At 38.0% G+C, this 24967-nt stretch overlaps 1 long non-coding RNA gene across 4 annotated transcripts in view; it reads left to right on the forward strand.

Annotated features, from left to right (window-relative positions):
* LOC142410646 (uncharacterized) overlaps positions 1-24967 on the forward strand; it is a 95329-nt gene that overhangs the window by 34578 nt on the left and 35784 nt on the right. For all 4 annotated transcript variants that reach the window (XR_012775962.1, XR_012775961.1, XR_012775959.1 and 1 more), the window contains 3 exons: positions 13111-13225; positions 17607-17665; positions 20033-20078. This is a non-coding gene — a long non-coding RNA (uncharacterized LOC142410646). The remainder of the gene's footprint in view (positions 1-13110; positions 13226-17606; positions 17666-20032; positions 20079-24967) is intronic.

Below are 24967 nucleotides of genomic sequence, written 5' to 3' on the forward strand. Positions count from 1 at the left end.
AAAGCTAGTCTTATTCATGACGTTTGTCACCTTGAGATGCAATTGCATGAGAATGAATGATATTGCATGTTTTTAGCTATGCTGAACTAAAACCAGAAACATGTTTTCATAGATTTGTATACAATTGAAGTAGAATTACTGAATGAAGGATGTTTGCCATATCTGATCTGGTATCTCTCTAAATTGCCTAAATTCTCTCTAAATTGCCTAAAATAGCCACAAACTAAGAGAATCTTCATGCTACTTCAACAGTTTGTCTGCAGAGTCACAAAAAAAAGGAATATATGTCAAAATCAAAATGTGTGACCTCAGCTATCCCCAAAGTCACTTGAAAAGCACTTCCAGAAGAATGAGGAGGTGGACTATAACCTGGGTATAGAGTAGAAAGAAATGGTATAGTGTCCCTCATACAGAATGCTTAATAGAGAGATGACTCTTTACAGAGTTGTAACTTTAAAAGGCAGTTTTATGGACTTACAAAATACCTGTAAGTCCAGCAAAAGATTAAACATTATCTTAGAGAAGTCCACTATAGTTTAACAAGAGATCAAAGAGTTCCATTAACAGTGCAGTAGGAGGTAAAATATATATATAGCAAAGGTTTATGTAGCTCTGATGAGGCCCCCCTAGGGAACTAGAAGAGACTCAGTAGGTGAGAAGGAGATAAAGGAGGGGGGAGATGGGTGGGCAATTATTGCCAGTCTAGAAGAAGGAGGCAGAACAAATTATTCTAATGGTAGTTTTTAGGAATACATCTCAAATGCACAGGCTGATAGCAATAATTGAATGTGATAAAATCCTAGACAGTGAACTTTCTTTTAGCACAAACATGTCAAGACAAAAATATCAAGTCACATAAAGACCCTCCACCCCCTTCCTAGCATCATGGTTCAACGTTAGTCGTGGTTGGCAAACTCACCCTGAACTTACTGAAACAAATTTTTTTAAAAAGCCACAATGGGAAAATGGTGAAAAACAGCTCCTATTTTTCCACCAGTTGTGATTGGGAGGACTTCTAGAGGTGCAACTTTTTTGTAACTATTTAATGAAAAAGAAGTAAAGAGATAACATTATCACAGTTCTAAAATCCTGGAAATAATGGAGGGTCTAGGTAAAGAGTCTAGCTGAGGCCATAATCTATACCAAGAACTAGCATGATAAAACTATAGAAATAATGTAAAAGTTATACTTTTTGGCTTTCATGATTGTTGTTAGTAAAATCTCAAAACACTTCAGAATAGAGCACAGAATATGGTCATTCTCTTCATCTGCAGATGAAAGGAAATCAAGAGGGCTAAGGAGCCAAAGAGACTGATCTCGAGTCACACTGAAATTTTGACAGTGCTCGAAAGAGTGTTCTTGCCTTCTTGCTCAAGTCTTGAGAGCTGGACTGCCCTCTCTGCACCCAGCACACTGTGTACCTTCCTCCAGGATCCCAGCACAAATGGTTTCTGGGCGCAGGGCTGAGGCTGTCTATGGATCTGTACATAGAAGATAGTGATTACAGAGCATAATTCTGACCCGGATCCCCAGATGTGACAAAACTATTAAAAAAAAAATAGCAGGGAGGGCCAGAAGAATAAGTATTTTAACATCAAATAACTCCTTTAAAATTTGGAAGTAACAGGTGAGGTCACCAGCCAGGTCACCAGCCAGGGCTCTGTAAGGGTTTTGTAGTTATCTGGGTAATCATATATATACCATATGATACTGTGAAACCGATGGCTACTGGTTACTGCAGACTTGATATACCAAGCTGATCACACCTGATGGGAAGCCACTGCATGTCATCGGTACAGGTCACTGCTGATGAGCTCTGGCTAAAGGCAGTGAAAAGGGTGAACACCATCAACTGCATTTAGCTCACAGTAGAAGGGAGCGAACTACACCCACAACACGAGAAGTGTGTTTCCATTTAAATTTGCTGTAGACAATTTTCAATGCTTTCAATATTAAACTGCATGATATTAACTGGACATTAGGATTCAGGATCTATGTTTGGTTTCTGAGGCTTTAAAAAGTACATTTATGGGAAATAATACCACTTTTGCCTCCTTCTCCCACCTCTCCAAAAAAAAAAACTCCCAGTAGCTTTCTTTATGCTCTTATGAAGATCTAGAGGGTATAACTTCATATACAATGAGTTTTGTTTATTAGAAAGAATTAGATCCTTTGGCAAATAAATCATCTACCATGCCGCATCTTTTGTTCCTTAAGTGGGTAGAGCCTTAGGCCTTGCATCAAATTGTACAGTACACAATTTTTGAAGTTGAACCAATTTTATTTCTAGTTCACAAATTATTTGATTGAGTCAAGTGCAGTCATGAGGTGGGAAAGTGGTGATAGATGACTATGATAAATGCACTTTAAAGAAAAGTGCCCCAAGAAAGCTGTGGAGATGTATTCAGCTGCATAATATCAGATTTCCATGAAAAGGGTAGCCATTGATATGCTAGAAGAACTCCCACTAATGGAATAATAATTAATGCAAGCTACTTGCATCCTGTGCAAAGTCAACTTTCCCTTGTCACAGAGAAGAAAGTAGTAATATTTTAGTAAAGCTTGATGCTTTGCTACTTTTATTTCCAGATGGACTTTAAATTAAACCCTTTCTCAGACAATAATTGGAGATTGGAATTGCCTACTAGAGCTGTATTTCAAATTGTGTTTGCTATATATGTAGCTTATGAGTTGCTGAACTTACTTAAGTTTTGAAGTGCAGTGGTGTGGGTTGTTCAAGGACCCTGGCTGTTACCTGGGCTGCTAGTGTCATGGCCTGCAGCTTCAACTGCTGTTTCTGTCTGAATTAGCTGCATCAAAGTACCTTGGGTACTTCACACTGAAGTCACTTTTCTACTTCCAACCTGGATGTACCCACTGAAAAGTGAAAGCACTGAGTGAAAATAAAGAAAACAAGTGATGTTGATAATTTATCTTGGAAAAGGAAATTTTTTTTTCAGTCATAGGATTTTGGTGTTAGCTTTTGGCCCAAGAATTGTCCCTGAACTCTGAGACACTTTAGAGTCTCCAGAAAACAGGAAGAAAACTGATCAGTTTAGAGTGAGGATATTGTCTCCTACACTAGAGCTGCTCTTCTCTGCAATAGATGTGTGGATGGCTGCATCCCCAGTCAGGGCAAGGACTTCGGAACTGCTTGAAGCACTGCTACAATGAGCATTCATTTCTAGAACATTGAAGCAGACCTGGTCATTCATATGCCTGAAAGCATTCAATTTGTTTTTTTATGAATATACACTTAGGTCTTAGCTGCGCTGCTGCTGGCTGTAGTCTCACTGAAGAATGTATGGGCTACAGTACCAGCGCCGAGGGCCAAAGAGTAGTTGCAATGGATTCAGCAGAAGTCCATGTATAGCTGCCAGTTGAGAAACGGGTCCTATTTGTCAATACAATATGAAGTATACAAATGAAATCTAGAAAATTGGTTCTTTAAGTTTGGTGTAATGCCACTGAAAGCAGTGGAGCTTCTCTGATTTATAGAAGATGAGCATCTCAACTGTAATATTTTATTATTGCATTTTAGTGGATAATTGAATATGAGGAAACTGTGCACATTGTATAGATTTTTTTGTAACAGCAAAGCAGGATTTTTCCAAACTTTTAATGAGAAGTCATTCTTAGTGTGTAAATTCCATTATTGTCAGTGGGTGAATGTGTAAAGCATGACTGAATCAATCACATAGTCTTTATTTTAAACTGTTCAGTATTAGTTATCAAAGCATTTTCTGTAGTTCACTACCCTGCTCAAATAGCAGGATTTGCAGCAATATTATTTGGTAAGAAAGGGTTAAGAAATGAAAGATAAAGAGCTCCAAGTGTCATTGTTTTAGTACCAGTAATGTTATGTCTCTGCTACAGTGTATAAAGAAAAGAAGAAATGCTGACAAGAAAAAAATATCACACTTTAAAAAACTTTCCTGAGTCTAAGGAAGGTACTTTTAAATTTGTGCCAGTTACAGTAATTAGTAAACTTGTTCTTAATAGTGTTGTTAAAATGTAATTTTTTCACACTTTCTCTGACTTTGACACTGCTGCTTTTTAAACTTCATTTTGCACTTTGTTCCATTGTTCTTTAATCTGCTGCACTTTGCATTTAGTATCACTGAAATTTCGCACTTACTATGTCAATAACATCTGGCAAAATTGCCACCTATTAAGAGTAAGTGTTCTCTTTTCTCCTGTGAGAAATGTGATGGTGTATTATATTGGTTTCCCTTGAGAGGCTAAGGAGACAATTTTAAAGCAGATAAATGCATTAAAGAAATAACCTGAACTACAAGAGAAGGTTAACGAAAGTCAGAAACTTTTTACTTTTTTTTTCCACCCTTTTTTTCCTCTGATAAAAGCATCCTGTACATGTGGGGAGTGAAAAAATAGTTCAGTTATGCAATCTTTTGCACATTTGGATGTATGTTACATTTCATAATGCTGCTGCAGGACACGTTATGTTCTCATAGACTTTTATCTACATCAATATTTTTCTGCCCATGTTGGATATGTGTCAGTTTAATGATGTGTTGCAGCAAGTGTGCTGGTAAATTGAGCACTGTCGGATCATTGTGAAAACACGGGTGGTTTTCCAGAGATGCTGTAGACAGGAGTAGGCCTGGCTTTGAGTTCTCCACCTCCGTGGTCAAGCACCATTCTGGTTCATTTGTGCACAGAGTGAGAACCAGGCTCCTTCTCACAGCAGAAATATTCTACTGATGGAAGATGGGATGGCTTGGAGTGAAGTCATCACCCTAGGCTCCTCTGTACTTACCAGCCCAGCTAGAAAATTCCTGACCTTTTGCTATCACCCATAGCTGGAAGATTGACCCACTTCGAGCATACTGTCTTCAATAAGACCTTCCTGAGTTAGGACATACACATTGTCATGGTTTAACCCCAGTCGGCAACCAAGCACCACACAGCCGCTCGCTCAGCCTGCATGTAGTCTGGCCTTTAAAGTGTATAACATTTTCCTGAACTATATAAATATCTTGAGCACGCCTGTGATTCTTATATATACATTGCTAGTAAATGAAACAATTTACAGAATGAAGTACAGCCCAAGTGACAGACTTTTCCTTTGCCGTGGATAAAATCTGGGTGAAGCTGAGCTGCCACTCATGCCATACACATGCTGAAACAATGCTGGGCTTCAAATGATTGCACACAAGGCAAGGAAGGAAAAAGGTTCACAGACGGAAATTCTGTAGCACTGTTTACACTATGGGGTCAATTTTCATAATACTGCCTCCCGTGGCATTGCAGGAATGTGAGCTGGGAAGGGCTAAGGGAAATACAATGTGTTCCAGAGCCTGTCAAAGACATCGGGAATCTTTCCACTGACTTTAGGAGAGCTTTGGCCTGAGCCTGCATTATAAATGCAAACTATATGGCCTGATTGAAAAAACAGGAGAGATGGGAATATAATGAACTGAGACACAGGGATGTGGGAATTTGGTATTTTGGCAGATGGTGGAAGGGCATTCCATGTCTGTAAATCCTCATGTCAGGACTCAGTGTTGCAAACACAGTGATATCTGGCTTTGCATGAGGCATGTGAATTTTGTGTCCGACAACATGCACAGCTCCAGTTAGCATAATGAGAACTGTGCATATATTGAATCACAGAGAGAGTAGACTTGAGCAGAAAAAGATCTGTCCCCATGGAAAAGCAGCTTAACAATTAGACTAAAGAAACGGATTGTTCTAAAATTGGTACACTTGATCTTTATTCAGCATATTGTTAAAGAATAAATAAGATACATTCTTCATCTTCTCTGTACAGATACATGTATGAGACTTAAAAAAATAAATGGCTTGAATCTGTATGTTTGAATTCAAAAGAAATTTTGCTTGAGTAAAGCAACATAGGGATGAGTTCAATGCCTTAGTGACTTTGATAGATAAGATTATTATAGAATACATCTCATCTGAAATAATTTGAACTAATAATATTACAGATTTGCTATCTGGCTATAGCACAATGCATCTTCCTATGGTTTTCAATTTGCACGTAATATTTATAATGGCATTTATTAGCTTGTTTCAGTATAAATCTACCCAGGTGATGTGTTACTGCTTAAGCTTTGAATGTATGTCTTGGAGGACAGAGAAATAGCAAAATAAAGCATGCGTGAACATTTTCACTGTTTTCTTTCTTCCATGTATACAATTAAGGCTCAGATATTTGCATCTGAATTGATCCTGTATTATAATATGGAGTTTACATACCACTGGTTACAAATAATGAGGTGGTGAAGAACAACAATTGTATTTCTCCTCCCAGATTTTCCCTTTTCTTAAATTTCTCTTCTGCATTCTTTATTGGCTGCAATTTAAAAATCTTTTCCCTGACATGAATGCGTTTTCTTCTGACAAAGTGACTCTTCTGACACTTTTTATTTTAAAATAATTTTATATCAAAAAAAGATTATTCTTAACAATACACAAAGAAGACTCTAATGAGCACAAACATGAATCAAATGCTCATGTGTTGTCCAGTGTTATCCAGCGTGATGCTGCAGGGCTCATTGTTAGCCTTCCTTCTAAAATTAAGTCACCTCCAATTTTTTAATTTAGAAAAGATGACTTGTTTCCTTATTCTGAAAATCCACCAAGAATTTACAGTGGTGGTTCATTAACTTCCAGTTGGAGACAGAACTGGAGACTCAAGCAAGTTCTTAAGGTGACTGTATGACTTAACTGCCCCAAATCAGTTATTTTTCTGTTTAAAGACATGTTGTGGTAGATTACATGCAGCTAGCCCACGTGAGCCTTGTTCACACTTTGTAATGCTGTTCTTGGTAGGTAGTTCCCATGATTTCCTGGGGAGGATTCAGAGAGTAAGTCAAGGTTTGGCAACTTTTCAAAGTTGAGGTGCCAGATGGTATTTTTCTTTCCCAAATTAGAAGTTAAGCATGCTGTTAGAAACTCAGCAAGAGCTGGGAGATACTGCCTTTCACAGAAGCAAGATGCTGCCAATCACCTTATTGGAGGTATCATTTCTCTGCACAAAGCCGTAGTTTCTCAGCCCCTGTTGAGCGTGGAAGGTGGGGGAGCCTCTGCCTCTCACAGGTGTCCCTCTAAAGATGTGCTTTGTCTCCCAGCTTCCGAGCCTGCGTGAGCCCTGCTGCGTGCCATTAAGAGACTGCCTGTGGACCATTCTGGCCATCCAAGCTGAAGGCTGGCGATCCCTAGAAAAAGAATTTTGTTAACAGAGTGGAGATGCCATCATCTAACCCTAGTCAGGGGAACCGGTTTGGATTGTCGTAGTGGTGTCCCCATCTGATAGTTGTTTCTCTGTGTGCTCTCTATTTTCGTTGACCCCATGTTGTGGCTATTGTTGAGGTCGGTTGCTTTTTCCTCCAAATTCAGATTTAAATACGTGACACAAAGGTCAGGCCTTCAGCCTATAGGGTGTATCTTTAGGCAGTTACATTCACAGGAGGTGCTTCAGGGAAAACACATTCGTTGCAGATAGGCAAGTGATTTAGCTGCCAGCACCCATTTTCTGGCACCTGAAAGCTGGCAAAGATGATAGTCTACTTCCCTGTTCAGCTGCAGTCTGTCAGCTGAAAGCTGCTGCATTTTGCATTTCTAGTCTCTTTCATGTCACCAGAGGTCGTGATCCCTTGTGTGGAAATCACTGAACTCGTTTGTGAGGGCAATCTTGCAAACTGGCAAGCACTGAATATCCACAGAGATACCTCATGGCGTAAGGTCCTTTAAGTCTCCTACTTTGTGAACTAACAGGAGCAAGAAATGTTAGAAAAATGGCACCTTTTATAACCTGTGAAGGTAGAGATTGTCTTGCACTGCTAACCAGTGCCTCCACTCAGTGAAAGGGAAACACAAACATACTAAAAAGAGAGGGGGACTTTCTGAAGCAAGTAAACACAGATCCATAAAGGTGATCTGGCCTATCCTTCAGACCAAACAGGCTCGGCGCTCCTCAGCTGTTTGAATGAGGCGGGTGTAGCCAAGCTGTGGCTCCTGAGAGGACTCTCAGTAAGTACTTACATGGCCTCAGTGATAGAGTCTTCTCATGCAACTAGTAGGAGCCATGCTGGGTTATCTGAATTCACGGTGGCAGGAAGATCTTTGGAGGACAACATCACTGGACTGCTTTGGCAGCTGGGTACCTGTCAGGTAGCAGAGTGGCTCACTGGTTTCTCAGGCATGAACATGGCATTTCTCACGAGTGTGGACATCAGCAGATTCAGATCTGACTAGAGTTTGGGGCGTGTTGGAGGACTGTCATCAGAGGTCCAGAATCTCTTGGCTACTCCCAACTGACAGCTCATGTCCTACCATACCAGAACAAAAAGAGTGCAGAAACCTATGTTGATGCTTTCTCCATCAACCTACCAACTTAACATCAGTTTTAAACAAAAAGGAATGCAAAGCATTTAGCAAGATTGCTCTGATACAACAAATATGTTGCAAGCCTGAAGACAGGTGCATTACCACTAAGGAGGATTTGTTATGAATGTTCTTATTACAGTGTGTCATGGATAACTAACAGCATACAGTTTGTGCCTTGAGGTTCAGCTTTGCTGTTGTTGTATTGTTGTCACATGTTTTTATGTTAATCTTTTAGAATAAATGGTAAATATACAACTCTTTATTCAATTAACAAAGAAGTAGTCATTAAGAGATGGTGACTGAAATAAAATGGTGATAAATATAAGTTCTGTATCCTCTTAAATATGAAATTACAGCATAAGAGTGAACACATGCAGTACAGTAAGTGATGAAATAAAACCAGTAATGAGCAAAAGCAATCCTGAAGCCTGCCCCAGCTCTCTGTTCAGCAGGTAAATGTTCAGAATTTACTTAAGCTTTTTTCACCCATTCTGCATGATACAGGTAATGTATATCCTAAGTTCTGCATGTGAATTTTCACATGCATATTGTTAGGTATTTACTGTCTCATTGGTTTCAAAAGGACACAGCTTAAAGTTTGCTGCTGACTATAAATCTCTCACTGTAGTTTATATCTGAAATAAAATAATGGACTCTTTTCATGTGTTTATCTATCTTCCTTCTAGTAAATGACCAAAGTGAGGGATGCATTTTAGTCCTGGACTTTTCTTGTAACCTGTATTCTGATCAGATCTGACTGTAATAATTATCCTTATTATTATTATTTAAGTGATTTCAATAGACTACTAACAGTAACCTGGAATAATGTAGCATGTGCATGACAGTGCCAGCCAGCAAGGAAGAAGAGAACCTGCCTACGGAGCCAAAAGAGCAAACTGCAACTCACCACTCTACTTATTAGACAGCTAGGAAACATCTTCTCTGTCCTTATAGAGGGTAGGCGTATATGAAGTGTGGTAATTATCTGTCCCTTATCAATACTGAATACTTTTCACTTGCATTCTGTTCTCTTCTTTCTAGTTACTACACCTTGTTCATCACCACACTTGCTGCGTGTCTTGTTCTGTGCAATTCCACAGCTGTACTTTTCTTGGGCAGAAAGTCACACAGAAAATTTTGGATTATCTTTTTTAATCTGTAGACCTCCACATAGGTATTGCTAAATGTTTTGAAAGAAAGCAAGATCATGGTCATTGTCATGGGGTTAAGGGGGGTGGTTTTCTCTGCCTTACTCTGCCAACAGCACATCAACTGCAAGTAAAAAGCAGTAAGTCCTCGGAGCGTGAGTCTATATAGCTTTGCAGGTGTTTAGGTTATATTGGTATTTTTCTTTTAATAGTCCTCTGACATATCATCTTATGGATTGCAGCTTCTTTGCACTGCGCAGGCATGTGCAATATTACTGTAAATGCCCAGCAAGGCATTTAACTGAGCATCTTATTTGCCTCATCCTCAGAAGTACGTTTGCTGCGGATCTTGACCTTTATCCTGACTGTGATGGTAGGACCGGGGCGGACAGAGCTTGGATTTTCTCTACTTTTCTATCACAGACAGAAGCCGTTGAGGAACCTATATGACCGGTGTAACTTAGCATAGCTTGGCAACAGCTCAGCGCTGCAGTCAGACAGCCTGTTCTGGCTGCAGATGGTACCCTGATTTCTCCCTGCTGAAGCGTCCCCTCAGCTCACACCCAGGTTCCTGCTGAAAGTTCCTGCCTCCTCGGGTCTACCGGCATGAGTCACAGAATGGCTTTCTAGTCCAAAGCAGTCAAACTGATGCAGGTTAAGGAAATAGTTTTTATTGAATCAGGTTAGGGAGCAACTAGATGAGCAGGCAGTGGCAGCTGCGAGGGAGCAGATAAGAGGTGCGCAGGTGAGAGGGGTTCATCTGCAGTGGGAAGACAGTGCCTGAGCACCACATAAGTGGTGTCAGAACCCCTGCCAGTTTTCTGAGTTGGGAAAAGGGAGAGATTTTCTGTGCCCTCCCTTCCCTTTTCCTGAACTGAGACTAGCTCTCATCTAGAAGTGTATCAAACTCAGTGCTAAAATTCATTTATTTATTATTTTAAGGAGTGGAACAGCTTTTAGCCCAGTCAGTGAATGGTTGCTCTAATGTGCTAGTCACAGATCAAGTATAGAGGGCAGGATAAACTAATTTCTCCCAGCAGCTGCCTTTGTTTGAGTTCTGGTTCTGTATACTAGGTTAATCGATTAGAACTTCTTTTTCATTTTCCTTCAGCTGGTTAATATCTAAGGCCTATATATGTTACAGATAGCTCACAAACACTCCATTTTGAGCAGTGATCAGCTCCAATCTCACATGAAAGCTATACATAGTTCTGGTCAGAACTTCAGCAGTAACAGCTTTAGGAAAACAAATTATTATAGGAAGTGATTGATGTACTGACTAAATAGGTTGCAATCTTCCCCTGCAGTAGGTGGTGCTCAGTGCTTAAATAAAATTAAGTAGTGACAGTGATGGGCATACCAGTTTTTGTTGAGTCGTAAAACCAAGGATGGACAATTAGTGATGAAAAAAAAAATCTGTGAGAGAGCAGAGCCTTGTTTCATAGAGTGCATTCTATCTACCTAATCTTTCCTTTTGCAGTTTCACTTTAAAACACTCTTTCTAAAACTCCTCTGTATGCTCTCTTGTTGCAGGGACACCTGGTGTATTTTATTGCAGAGGCTGCTGCTTTTCAGTGGTTTGTGAAATACTTCATATATTTCAGTACACTTTAGGAAGGTCTCAGAATACCAGAAATGTTAAATTTTTATGCAAGCAGTGCTATTTTTGGTGAGAAATTTGGTTGGTAATTAATATAAACACTAACTTCACCTGTTTAGCTGCTGCTTCTAGAGCCTCAGAGCAAAGTGAAATCAATGAGAATTTGGCCCAAATGCTTTTGAAAACTCCTATAACTATCTATATGTGTTTTAGGCACCAAAATACCTTCAAAGTTGTGTTCAGCCCCATGTCACTTGTGTGGCTTTGTGGAGCTTTAATTTGTTCACAGATCCAAATACCTGCACGTGCCTCTTCTCAGCCACGATGCTCTGGCAGGTGTCCTGCTTGCAGGCTTACCTGGCATTGCTGCTGCAGGTCTCCGCAGATGCTGAAGTCTGTACCTTGCCCTCTCTGGCTTTCCTGTTTCAGCAGCAGCTTTCTGGTTTCCTGAGCAAGCCTGGGGCTTTCACCAGCACAGCAAGGGCATTGCAAATAAGAGGTATGTGCAGGCTCAAGTGTGGTGATGATGAGAAGCCTGTTCCAGTACTAGGTCTTGAACAGAAGTGGTCATAGAAACTAAATGGAGCCCCACATGTTCCTTTGTACTAAAATTTTGGAATTCATACTGGAATTTTGGATCCAGGCCATCCTTGAATTTTTAGGAAAGTCTGGATCAAGATCTGAATTTTGTGATTTATTTCTATAATGGTCTTGAACTGGATGCCAAATTTGTGAGGTCTGCCCTATCTAAGTACTTGGATATTGGCCAGGTGCTTTGATATTATTGTCTTAAGAACCAAAAATAATTTTCTCAATAGTGAATATCTCTGTTTTGAGACTTTTTTCAAAACAGCTGGTCTGGTTACCACAGCAGAATAAAAATGGGAATTGCATTAAAGAATGTGTGTTAGAAATTTTGTAGTTTGATTTACTATTTATAGATTTGCAGGTCATTAGTAATGTTCCATAATAATACTTCACCTGGTTATAATACATATTCATTCCTTCATGTTTCTAAAGCCCTTTGAGAACCTAGTAAAGAGCTGCTAGAGAAGTGCAAAGTGTTATTAAATGAGTTTAAATTCCAGCTGTTTTCCCCGCAATAGATTTTGCCTAAGTAAGAATGAATATTAAAGAAAATAATAGAACTTTTTGTAAAGTGGATCTTTGCTGATGGCCTATAAAAGTACAGGTCTCGGCATACTGTCCATCTCTTTTTCTTGATGATACTTAATTTTAGTTTGGCTTAGTTATTACATCATTACTTTAATAATAAAAATTCACCGAGGCTGACACTTGTCTCACAAGGTAAATCTCCACTCCAGTAAAAATTAAGTAAACCTCTCCTTTCCAGTCAGAAGAGTATTCTTCTGTAATGTTTTTTTCATAAATATTGGTATAGCATTTAATAATGTCTTCTGTATAGAAATCATGCCTCTTGAGTAATATCTAAGAGCCTCAGAGATATAAAAATAAAATCCTTAGCTCATTACCTTAAACCTGGCATTTTCTAGATGCAGTGTTCTGCATGGCTTGGTTTTCTTTTGTTTGAAACCATAGTATTTCTATTACTATAGAACCTGTTGAAACCCAGGCTGTTAGAGTGCTAATGTAAATTGTAAAAAAGAAACTAATTTGTGTTGTTTTCTTAAGATACAACCAGTATTATTTTTTCCATTTAAAAAAAAATTACAATGATGTAAAGGTCCGTGAGTTAAACTGCAAACCCTTTGTGTAACAAGGAAAAAAGGCACCTGAAAATATGTGTAAAATGTGTTTTAGACTGCAACAATGAACTCTTTCAAAACAATGCTGTCACTGTTTCAGTACTTTAAAGTGACACTGATTTTTCGAGTATTAATAAACATCCAGGGGGAGCTAGGGAGTAGCAATTTTGCTTTTTCTAATGGTGTATAAGGAAATATGAATACAGAGAAAAGTAGTGTAAATGACTAATTCTTGTTTTGGGGTTGGGGCTTTTTTTACTAGGAACTTTTGTTGAGAAACTGGTCAGCCATTCTGAGAGTGGTGGAAAGCCTATCAAGGTCACTGCCAAGGACAAGAGAGTCAATTAGTATGCAGATCAGAGCCAAGGAGTTCAAAGGTATTGTTCCAATTCAATCACATTAGCCAGGCCAGTAATGAACAAACGGCATGACCTTAATCAGGGAGCCTGAACCACTCATTGAAGGGAAGTATGTGTGTCTGTGTATGTATTTGGGGGGGGACAGGAGGAGGGGTTAGGGTGGCAAAAAGGATGTGGTTTCTTTTGTTGTTGTGTTTTGGCTTGGGCTTTTTTTTTTTTTTTTTTTTTTTAAAGGGACAGCAAGCCCAGTTTGCTTAATTAGCCACCAGTAATGGAAACTTATTTCTGGATCCCTGTGTTCTGAAGTACAAAATTGCTTTTATTTTGGGGTGATAACTGAAACAGGCTCAAATGGACAGGTGGCTAGAATATTTTAATAAAATGCATTCAGTGATATGCTAAAGGGTATGCAGGAGGAGGGAGATAACCTTATGTAAAACACCAAACCAAATTTTGCAATTACAGTTTCTCTCACACTGTGCTAATTTTCTTAAAGTCTACATGCAAGGAAAATTCTGGGTGATTTTTTTTCCCTTAGACATAACATAAAGTAATCCACACTCTAGTTAATAATGGAAAAAATATTTATTTAGAACAAAAAATATTTCTTTAGCACTTTCAGTCTGACAAAAATCGCACCGTACATAATTATATCTTAGATATCCAAATCACTGTTGTTTCATACGCTCAGCGCAATGCACACTGCACGTTTCAGTGTACTCGATTTAGTACAGTCAAAAAGCAGCATTCTGCATTATATTCACCTTAACAAATGCCCACTCTATTATAAACTTACAAAATCTCTCTCTCTGTGCTATTTTTCATGTATACATATACACGTTCAAATACTTTTACAGAAATGTGTACATACCGATGACAAAATAATAAAATGACAGGACATATCTGTACTCATTTATCTATTGTAATGTCTGCATGTTTCTGTAAAGTGGTTTTTGAATGCATACTTAGGACTCCATTGAAATTTCTACGTAAATCAGGACTATGTTCCCTTTTTTCTAAACTAATGATTGAATTTGCTAGCCAAATATATTAAAATAACACTTCAAATGTAACATTTTTCTGTATTTGAATAATGGAAATTGTAAACACATACTTTCTGCATGTGGAAAGATAAAAAAAAACTCTGCAAGAAATCAATATTAACTATTGAAAATGTGAATGATGCTTAAAATATATTTACATGGTTTACCTACAAGTTATTGTTTTGTGTTTATATATACAATAACTTACAAGTTTCCTGTACCTCTCTGGGTAACGTTTGCTCAACAATTACTTCAACTGGAGCAGATTATCAAAGAAAGCTGCAGGCTTCATTGGGGAAACTGACTGCAGAAATCACTTCATTTCTCTGTAAATGAATCATGATAGGCAACTAAGATTTTAGGAATCAAGGGGGGTTTGTTTTTTTTTCACTCTCTTCCTCTCTCTTCTTTACTGGGGAGGTAGTTCATCATATCTCACTAAAACGGAAGATGCATAACAGAAAAGAAACTATTCTAGGCTATGAAGCACCCTAGGGGTTCATGAATGTTGGGGGAGGAACACTGATTATACAATGCAATAACATATTGAGACACTATTTCAGTTTTACACTTGGTATCAAGTAAATACAGGATATCTCACCCATGAAGGGTGATTATCTTTCATGAAGGGAGGAAATGAGTTATTAAGGTCTTTCTCAGGAGCAAAACAAGGATAAGAATCTTTATTAATGTAAGAAACAATCTGGGTTCCCCCCCCCACAGTAATATACTTCCTTTTTAGCAAAGATCTGGGTTTTTTTGTCTTTAAATTGTCTATATCTCAGAATGGAACACATATCAGTTTTAGCTGACACCACTGCACTGCTTGAGAATATTGTTATAAAACATGTGCTCATTGCCAGTTTTATCTAGATCACAATTAATAACATTTTTAAGCATGCAATGTCTATCTAGTCCCATAAAAACACTTGTAAAGTATTTGATATTTTATTTGAGGATATTAAAAGATTGTTTAAAAATAAACATATACCAGCAGAGCAGAATTTTCACACGATTATTCAGATAGTCAATAGGTCTTCTTTGATCATATTATTATGATGCTTCTGCTGGATTTCAGTCTAAGACAGGCATATTTTTTCCTGTCTCTCTCTCTCTGTCTCTCTGTCTCTCTCTCCCCCCCCCCCAAACAAGGTCATAGATTTTTTTAAATGAGGACTAGAAGTTCCAAGTACAAGATTAAGTAAGTTCTAACAGTGTTATAAAAGTAAGTGCTTTTTTCTATAATAAAAGGTGTTTAAAAGGTTCGCTACAGCTTTAAACAGAATTACAATTTACTTCTTTCAAGTGTCCAGGCCATAAATTCTTCTCAATTCCCTCTCTCTCTCCTTGTCGGAATTAATGAGATCAGATTTGATCAGGGCAGTGATGTGTTCAGAGCCAAATCACACAACAGCGCGCGTGCGGTAATGGAATTTGCATCTAATGCATACATAAATCAAACATCTTTCTGGACATTTTCATATGCATAATGTCATTTCATCCAGTTCTCTCTGTGCAGAGGGGGAGATTTTTCTCTCTGAGAGAATGACTTTCTTTAATGCTTTCATTTTATTTTCGCTGACTACAATCCCCGAGAATGCGCTCGGTCGGAGAATCTTTCGGGGCGCGGTTGACAGTTCCTTTTCCAAGAGGGGTCCTTCACATTTATCATGCCTCTTCCTCGGGGGCTTTGTTATGCAAATGTGGCTGAAATTGATAATTCCAAAGTGCTTCATTTCGGTTCCTTGGCGGTTGGAGATGGTAGATAAAAAGAAACTGACAAGACACACTGATTGCCCTCAATGCTTGTAACTCTCTTGCTAACAAGGCTCGATATTGTTAAAAATTCCTATTGTTATCAGGGTGGCAGTTCCATTATGCAGGCCTTGCAAATTTCTCATTTGAATATTAACCCTTTAATCGCCCTGCTCCCCTCCCCCCAGCCCCAAATCGGTTGCCGTCGAATGGGTCAGAACACAAAACAGTAAATTATTGCCCTATTATTAGTGCAAAGTGTGTGGTGGGTTTTTTTGGTTTGGTTTGGTTTGTTTTTTTTTTTTTTAAACTACCTCTATTAATCATTTTCTATGAGAATTTTTTACCTTAAAAAAAGATGCTTTAACAAAACAGGTCTAGCAGAGACAGACAGAACTAGGTTGTTTCAAGTTAGGGTTGGGAGAATATTTACATGGAAATATCTGTTTGCAGAAGTCAAGTTCAGTAGCTCCTGGAGAGTGGAGAAGTTTCATTATTTTTAACTTGTATGTACTTGCACTTTATGTTCTAACTTAGGTAGGCCTCAGGGAGGGGATAGCGTGTCTTTATATCCCATAGTTACATGGTATTTTTAGCTGTCTGTCCTACTGGCTGCAATATCCCTGTCTCAGGCTAGCCAGCAACTAACTTCCAGCCTATAGGCAGGTGACTAAAATAAAGGAGTAGAGAAAAAGGGAACTTGAAAACTACAAGGATTTCTGGAGCTTTGTTTTTTTAACCTTGAAGGACACATGTCTATAACTTTACTTCCACAGTTAGGCACTTCTTATATTGGCAGATTTCACTTATGCACTTATAAAATACTGTTAATAAGCAGAAGGGGAAAGACTGTTTCAGGGACCTGATGCTGCAGCTGCTGTGCTTTGCAGGAGTTTTCCCGAGATCTTCAGCAACCACTGCATCAGACCCTGGAAATGACATACAACCGGGCAATGGCAAGTTCAAGCCAAGGATTAGGTCACACTGCAAAAGAGCATGACTGGTTGCTAACTGATTTACTCATTGATTAATGAAATTGCGATGTCTGGAATTTCGAATATCCCTCTAACATTCCCCCATGCGTGTGTGTCCGTAGAAGGTGAATTCTTTCCCACCAGGCACATGCCTTCAGGCTCATATTACAATTATAGGTTAATTTTAGTTTGTCATTTTTCTGGGGACACCTGACATGGTTCCAGTTAAAGTAAATCTTGGTGTGACAAAGGTAAGTACTGCAGGTGCTGGAGGGAAGTGGAGAAGGGAGGAATTGGTGCTGTAAAATGAAGCATAGTTCACTGCTAGCACCAGGCAGCTGTAACAATATAATATTTCTGTACAATTACGAAGAAGATGCATCTCAACCAGCTCATGTCAAAGGAACATCAAAGTTTTCCACTTTCTTAGTTCTGAAGTCTTGCAGAGCTGTGTCTGCCAAATTATAGTAAATAAAAAAGACACTTGCACAACAGTAACCTCTTTTATATTGGACCGAGGATTTCTCTTCCTCCCCCTATTAGAAAAAAAGAAAAAAGAAAAAGAAAACCCTCTCACGTTATTGTAGAAACTCTTGGGAAGCTCATACTTCTTTCTTTCATTTATAGGTGTGATGGCAGATTAAATCCATGGCAGGAAACAGTGATAATGCCCACTGTGGAGCTGTGTGAGTTACAACAGCTAAGTTTCCCATGTCGGTGCTTTTTCTTTCAATTATCTGAAAACACCCTGTTAATTTTTAATGTGTTCGTACCCTCATTCTGTTACCAAAACTGCAACCTTTCCCCGCCTTCTTACTTCAGAAATAGATTTCACTAAACCTGGCTGCTGTAAACTCATTATACAATTCTATCATTTATTCTGTCCATTAGAGTAACCAGTGTTAGTGCTTTTCCCCCCACTTGAGTCTGTCAAGTACTGTTATTTATGCTCAGTGGTATTAATATCTCTGGTTGTGTTATGGTTGTGCACTCAAAATCGCTAATACAATCTAAACTTGGCAATAGTGACTGCATGAGCTATCAATAATCAAAAAGTCTCATGCAACTTGTAAGTATTTATAAGAGTCAATAATTACATAAATATAATTAATGTCTTCTGCTTGCTATAAAGAATCATCAGTAATGCTGATGGCTTTAAAAAGATCCCCTTTTTCAGAATCAGAGAGCATGCCTATATTATGAACAAGAGAATTAAAGATTTGACAGTATGATTTTAGAATGTTTCTTTATTTTCAGTTACCCTTGGCAATGACTCTGCTGTGACCTGGCTATATAATGTTATCTGCTGTCTTTAGGTAGAAGAGGGCTTAAAAGTTGATTTCTCTTTCACTGCTTGATTTTCGTAGGTTAATTTCACCAACAAAAGGATTTTCTGTTTTTCCGTAACAAGAAAACCTGTTAGGTAATTTGGGACCATAGAATTAGAGCCATAGAGCTAAACTAATATATATGCAAAGGCTTCATTATGCATAAGAGCAGGCACTCTTTACTTTGCAGCCCAAAACACACAAAGCACCCATTAGAATGAAGAGGCCTGTGATGTCTCTTCATGTGCAGAGTGTAAAGGTACATGAATGTCCTTGCTTGTTGGCATTTAATTTACCAGTTGCCTCTGTAGTGGAGTCTTGGCAGATTCAGCTTGAATCTGAAAGACAGGCTGTCATACCGAGAGTCTGCTGCCTACTGCTGAAATTGAGAGGCTTGGCAGATATGCAAACAGTAACTGGGTTTGAGTTGTTTTGATTACAAGTTAAACAGAAAGTCATTGGCAGGGCCAATATAAATCTGCTGAGGTTTTTTGGCAAAATCTGTGGAGGTATTTCTATAGATTCTGCAGAATTCTGTAGCACCTTGATTTCACATCAAAGAGTGTCCACCTCTGAACCCATTCTGCAGATAAATGTGTCAGAAATGTGAGTGAACATGTTTAAATCGCTGAGAGCTTCCAGATTCAGAAATATAAAGCACATTAACAACATGCTATACCATACCACCTTTGTACAGTTGTTAAATTCTGGAACTTAATGTTTCATTCCAGTTCAGGTGGATTTTCAGAGAAGTAAAGTAAAGTGAGTTACAAACAGCTGAAACAGGAGGGCAAAATAGATTTTAATGAAAGTTTCAGGTGAAAAAATGAAAAAAAAAAGATTGCACCAGGTTCTGAGCTCAGCTATGTTGGTTGAAATGCAGAGATATTTCACCAACATATTTTTTTATGACATTAATTGAGATTTTCTGAAGTTGCTCCCTTCCTGGCATGTAGTGCTTTAACAGTGGTTCAGGTTGGTACAATTCAGTCTGCAACTGGCTTTTTTCTCCCCTTCTTCAATAACTTTGCCTGAAACATTATATTTGACCAAACATCCAGACCTGATAAAATCCAAATGCTCATCCCAAATTTATTTCCCTACAGAGTTCATTTGTCTCCCTGCCTAATCTGCAATGCTGAGTTGATAAAAGTAACCCAAAGTGACATTGTATAGGCAAAAAAAGGAGTCTGTACACTTTAATTATATGCACTTTTACAATGCAACCTCTGCTTGATTCCAACTAAGTGTTTTGAACACTAACACATCCTTTACTAAAATTGCCTTGCAATTTTAAGGCAAAACCACGTTAATTTTGGAGGGAGGGAAAAGAATACATATAATTGTCGCTCCTATTGTTTCTGGCTGGCTGGCTGTAGACAGATTTCTGCAAGGCTGGCTAGCAACAATACATTGATTTACAGAAGCAAGAATATCTCCACAATTTCAAGGGGTAAGACACCTTTATTTGAAAACTGAGAATCTGCAAAATGTGGCAAAGTTCTTGGAAAGAACCCAAATGTATGGAATCTTTTTTCATCTTTTTTTTTCCTCCACTTGTATCTGCTACTTTGCCTGTTACAGCTTTCTAGGCAGAACCTCCCCCCCCCCAACCCCTGATTTTGCACGTATTATTATATAGATCATGCTAAATTTTACAAGAACTTAATTTGGACAGGTTGATTAGAATATAAACATCGTTATCTAAATGCTTTTTATTTCCAGATCTGGCAAACTGAAAAAGCACATTATTATCCTGAGAGAAGTAAAGGTTTGTTTTCTTTGGAAATTACTCCACTGATTTTCTGTTTCTCATACTGAATGTCCCTTTCCCTTGAGCAAATGGAATATAAGAGTTTATATAAATGGGCCATATTGCACTCCAGGTAAAAAGGATAACAACAGCATTTTAGGAATTTCATGTTCAGATCCAGACTGAAAAGATACACTGTCTTTTTGACTCCTTTTGCTGCCTTTCACTGTTCTATATACTTCTCTTCAAAGAAGTGAATTTAGGAACCTTTAAACAGCATGCTCTCCCAATACTGCAACCCAATGCAAATTTTTAGAGAATGCTTACAAATGTCAAATCTCTCTGAAAGTGATATACTTTATTACTGTTCTTTCTTATAATACAAACATTTCAGTGCAGCTCAGATCTTATTTTTCAAAATACACAGGATTTTGATATATGGACAACAGGAGAATATGTATTTTAGATATAATGCCATAAGCGCTTAAAAGTTATTTCTGAGCTGATTTAACATGGAAAATCTCCAGGTAGATTAATTTTATAGGCTGCTTTTATGGGTGTAACATTTCAAGATGAGAAAGCCGTGCTTCTGAAATTTAGTTTCGGCAGATCTCATTGGCACCTCCATCTCCATCTTTTATTACCTTAAAGTTGAAATTTAATCTCATTTTTTTTTCTGATTTTTACTTAATTCCTGCCTGAAATGGCTGGGGCTGTATTTTTGTGCTCAGGTTCTGTTGCTTATATTGCTACCTCATTATTTACATCCCAAGGAAAAAAAATTCATTACAATAGAGGTACTTAAAGAACTATTCTTAGAAATTACCTGTGATGTTGAAGATTTTACTGGGACAGGCAGCTAGAAGGAGGTTAAGCAGATGTCCCCCAATAGCCTCTTTCCAAATGGCTGAGTTAATTCACAATGGTAAGAGCAAGTTGCCCCGAAACCAGTTGCTCTATTGCGGTAAAGGCAGAGCTTGAAACTGCAGTCCTTGCACAGGCAAAACTTCTGATAGAAACATGACTTTTTAAAGAAATACCTATTTCTAACATTGCCAACAGGGGCTGTGTTGCAGTAAAAGGAGAATGTGGGCTATATAGAAGAAGCATGTTTAGTGATGTTTCTGTATGACTCTTAATATGGATTCAACACACACTTCATAGATGTGTATAGCAAATGTCTATGAACAACAGTACACATTTGCGTATTATGTACTTTTTTGTATTTCTGAAACATACTCCAGAATGCACTGCAACTCTGTATGAAAAGTGGCTTTTATGCATGTGTTAAGAATGCTTTATAAATCTCAATACCTCAGCCATTTGGTTGGTAGTTGTTGCTGCTATTTTTTTCCTTGACTGTACTGCAGAGATAGTCTGTATTCTGGCCTGATGGCCTGCAAAATTACTAAAAAGGAGGAATATGTTTTTAGATTTCAGGAGTGCAGGTGAGGGGAAAGAAAAAGGAAATGTTTTAAATCAGAAAATATGGGGGGGGTGTCTTTATGAGTGTGTAGGTGTGCATGTTTGGAAATTCACAAACTAACACTTTCAGGTTATGGTTTCAGTTTTTATGACTGAATTACATACCTTAAAAAATTGGTCTCACTAATATAAATGCTGAGAAACTCTCAACTATTGTGGTGCCTGCTGTAATAAAGAAATTCTCTGGGAGAGAATGACAGAGATACAAAACACTAAAGAATGATGATTTCCTCACGACCAATACGATTGCATAAATTAGGTGTACAGAAGTTCCCAATGATTTATAGCACTTGAAACTTAAAAAAAATGATTACATTTGATGTTTCTTTAGAAAATACAAAAAAGCTGATGGTTATTCACAGGGCGGATAAAAAATCAGGAGCTAAATTCAGATTATAACATCTGTCTTGTAGAGATTGTTGTATACCTTTTATATAAATTATTTTCTGCAAATTTTCCTTGAAGACATATTTAATTAGCCAAACTTGCATATACTATTTGTTAATTTGGGAAAAAAATCCTTTTAGTTTTTCTCCTCTTGCCCTCCTCACTGTTAGCCTATTAGTGGAAGTGGCATTTTATTGATTAGACATTTAATAACAATATTCTATATTTGCTCAAATATTTAACTGTTTGCATGGTAACTGGTGTAAAGGTTCCTAAGAATGGTACAACTAAAATGGGAGAATGAAGAAATGTATTGGCTATGACAAGACGAAGTAATTGCTTTTCCTCAAAGGATCAGATGTGGTATAGTTGTTTGAAAAACAATCTAAACAACGTTTTGTTCACCATTGATTTTAAAAGCATTAAAATTAGTTTTTATGCAGCTATACTCATTAAGCTTTTATGTATACTGTGTAGGGTGAATAGTTAAGAAGCAATAAAGCATTCTGCAATAAAATATACTTTGCCAGTTGTCAGAAGAAATAAAATACATAGATTCGGAATGTTTGTTTCCTGTAGAATATTGTGATATTTGCCATGTTAATTACAATCCAAATAAAGCTATTTTAGTTGTGTATCTTAAACAGCCTTGTAGCTGTAGATGACTAATACAACTGTTATTGAAAGTGTTGTGTTTGGAGGTTGTGTGTTCATACTGATGAGAAACAAGCATCAGCCACATATATCCCAACAATTCTTGCATTTTAAAACTACAGCTCTCTTAGAAATTAGTATTCTAAAATCTTACTGTAATTTTTAACCTCAATAAAGCAAAATGAAAGTGCCATTCTGTGCAATTTTCTTCTGTGCTCCCTTCAGTTTCTCATGTTAATATCTGCATTCATACACAAACTAGTTCCTCTAACTTCACTGAAGTAGTTAACGGTTTATAAAAAAAAAAATATCTGGAATACAGCAGCAGACTAGTGCCCAAGGAAAGGAAACTTATTTGGTTATTACTCATAAGAGCATAACCTTTTATTTTGTATCTCAAAAATGAAGAGAGGAGTATGTGTACAGCACAACAACATGCCATCAGAGAGAATAATGCATATAAAAATGAATTCCTGTTATTGTGTTCAGGTGTGTTTGTGAATAAAAAATGGAATTTTGAAAAGTCAATTAAAATGCATTTAAATTCTTTAACACCAGAATTCTTTAATGTGAAAAATTTTGCTAGACAGTTTGTCAGTATCGCTGTAAGCAGTGTGCTGTGATCATAACTAGTTTCCTCCACCTATGACTGTTAGATGGCTCAGAAATGCATTACAGCTTCCTGTTCCAAAAGAGGAGACTACTCTTGAAAATGTGGAAGTACTTATAAAGTAAATAAGCTTTAATTAAATATCATTGTCTAGCATTAATCTTTATAGCTCTGTTCCCTATGGAAATAAAAGTGGATATTCAATTTGTTTTGATTATGCATGAATTTTAATAGAAGCGTTATTTGTATATTGCTGTGTTCTTCAAGATAGAGTCATATTTGTGTCGGCATAAGCCATTAAGAAGAAGCTTCCTCATTAATGTGAAATAAGAGTGACTCATTTTTGTTGTATATAAATAGATTGACATTTAGAAAAATTAAGTATTATTTTTAAGAATAAACAACTATTCATACGTGGCTGGTGTAACTTTCCCTTTCAGTCTGAAATCCCAGTTATTTTCAGAGTTAACTACGAAGTGAAATACAAAATGTTTCTACTGTTAAATAGGTCTTATTTTTGGTACTTGCTGATTTCAAGGATCTTTGGTCCCACAAGTCAAGATATAATCTTATCCTAACCCAGGGTCTGCATAGTGGATCTGCATGTACATGCACAAGAGGGATCAGGGGCACATACTTAAATCCTGCTTTCATAATATCTTGGAAACAAACTCCTAGTCAACAGGGTATCTTCACCACCATGAAATTTCACTCAGCTTTACCAGCTTCACGTAGGAGAATTTTGTGACAACCAGGTCAGGAAAGTCCACCAAAGTCTAGCTCAGTGCTAGGGCACTGTGCCAGGGTGCATCCCACTTCATCAGACTCTTGCAGCTCTCGTCAACAGGTCCTCTGCTTTTGGCAAAGGGAAGTTAATTCACTTTTGGTAAAAATACACCCTCTAGTCCTGAGCTAATGGTATCCCCTGGGCTCATTATTGCTGAAGAAAGAATAAGGAGGAAAAGGGTGGTCTTTCCAACTCCTCAGTATTGAAGAACAGTTTATGCTCTGGCCTCTAGCAGTGTAGTGAGGAACGCAGTTTTAATGATGAACGAGGAGGTAGGCCATAATCTCTATAATAATGAAGTTCTGCGTGGCATGGTTTGAGGATGCTTGTCCTCAGTGCAGTAAACTAGGGTTTTTTTCGTAGCTGTGCTGTAAGACACACTTTGCCACTACACTATGGCTATGCATTTGCAGGAGATGTCAGAGAGTGTTTAAATAATGTGTAATGCCGTGTTGCTGTTTCATCACCTTGGGAAGTGGTTCTCCCCTGTGACAGTCATTATATGCTCAGTGCTGAACCTTACAAAACACTTTTAATCCTGTCTGTTGTGCCCACACAGCTAGGTCAATGTATACATTCAGCACAGAAGCATTATCCCAATGTATAACACGAAGTTTAGTGCTGAAGCCTGAACAAGCCACACCAACACAGACCCTGGGAAACATTCACAGCAGAGGCAGAGCCGTGGGCAGCTCCATCAGGGTAGAGAATAGCTCCAGGAGCAGAGTACTCTGTGCCAGGGCAGAGACCCCAACAATTCCTCTCGCAGTCTGGTTTTCTACTCTGCAAACAACGTGGAGGGAGAGGAACAAACAACAGAAATGAAATGACAGATAAAGGAAGGACACAGCAGAACACTTTTTTTTTTTTAAGGAGAAAACAGAGAAGCAGCATTCCTCTCATTCTTTCACATATAATTTCCGTTATGGTTGTAGGAAAAGAAGAAGGGTTTCAAGACAGAATGCTTTTGTATGGCTCTTCATG

This window comes from Mycteria americana, chromosome 5 (genome assembly GCF_035582795.1).
Source record: "Mycteria americana isolate JAX WOST 10 ecotype Jacksonville Zoo and Gardens chromosome 5, USCA_MyAme_1.0, whole genome shotgun sequence".
Lineage (NCBI taxonomy): Eukaryota > Metazoa > Chordata > Aves > Ciconiiformes > Ciconiidae > Mycteria > Mycteria americana.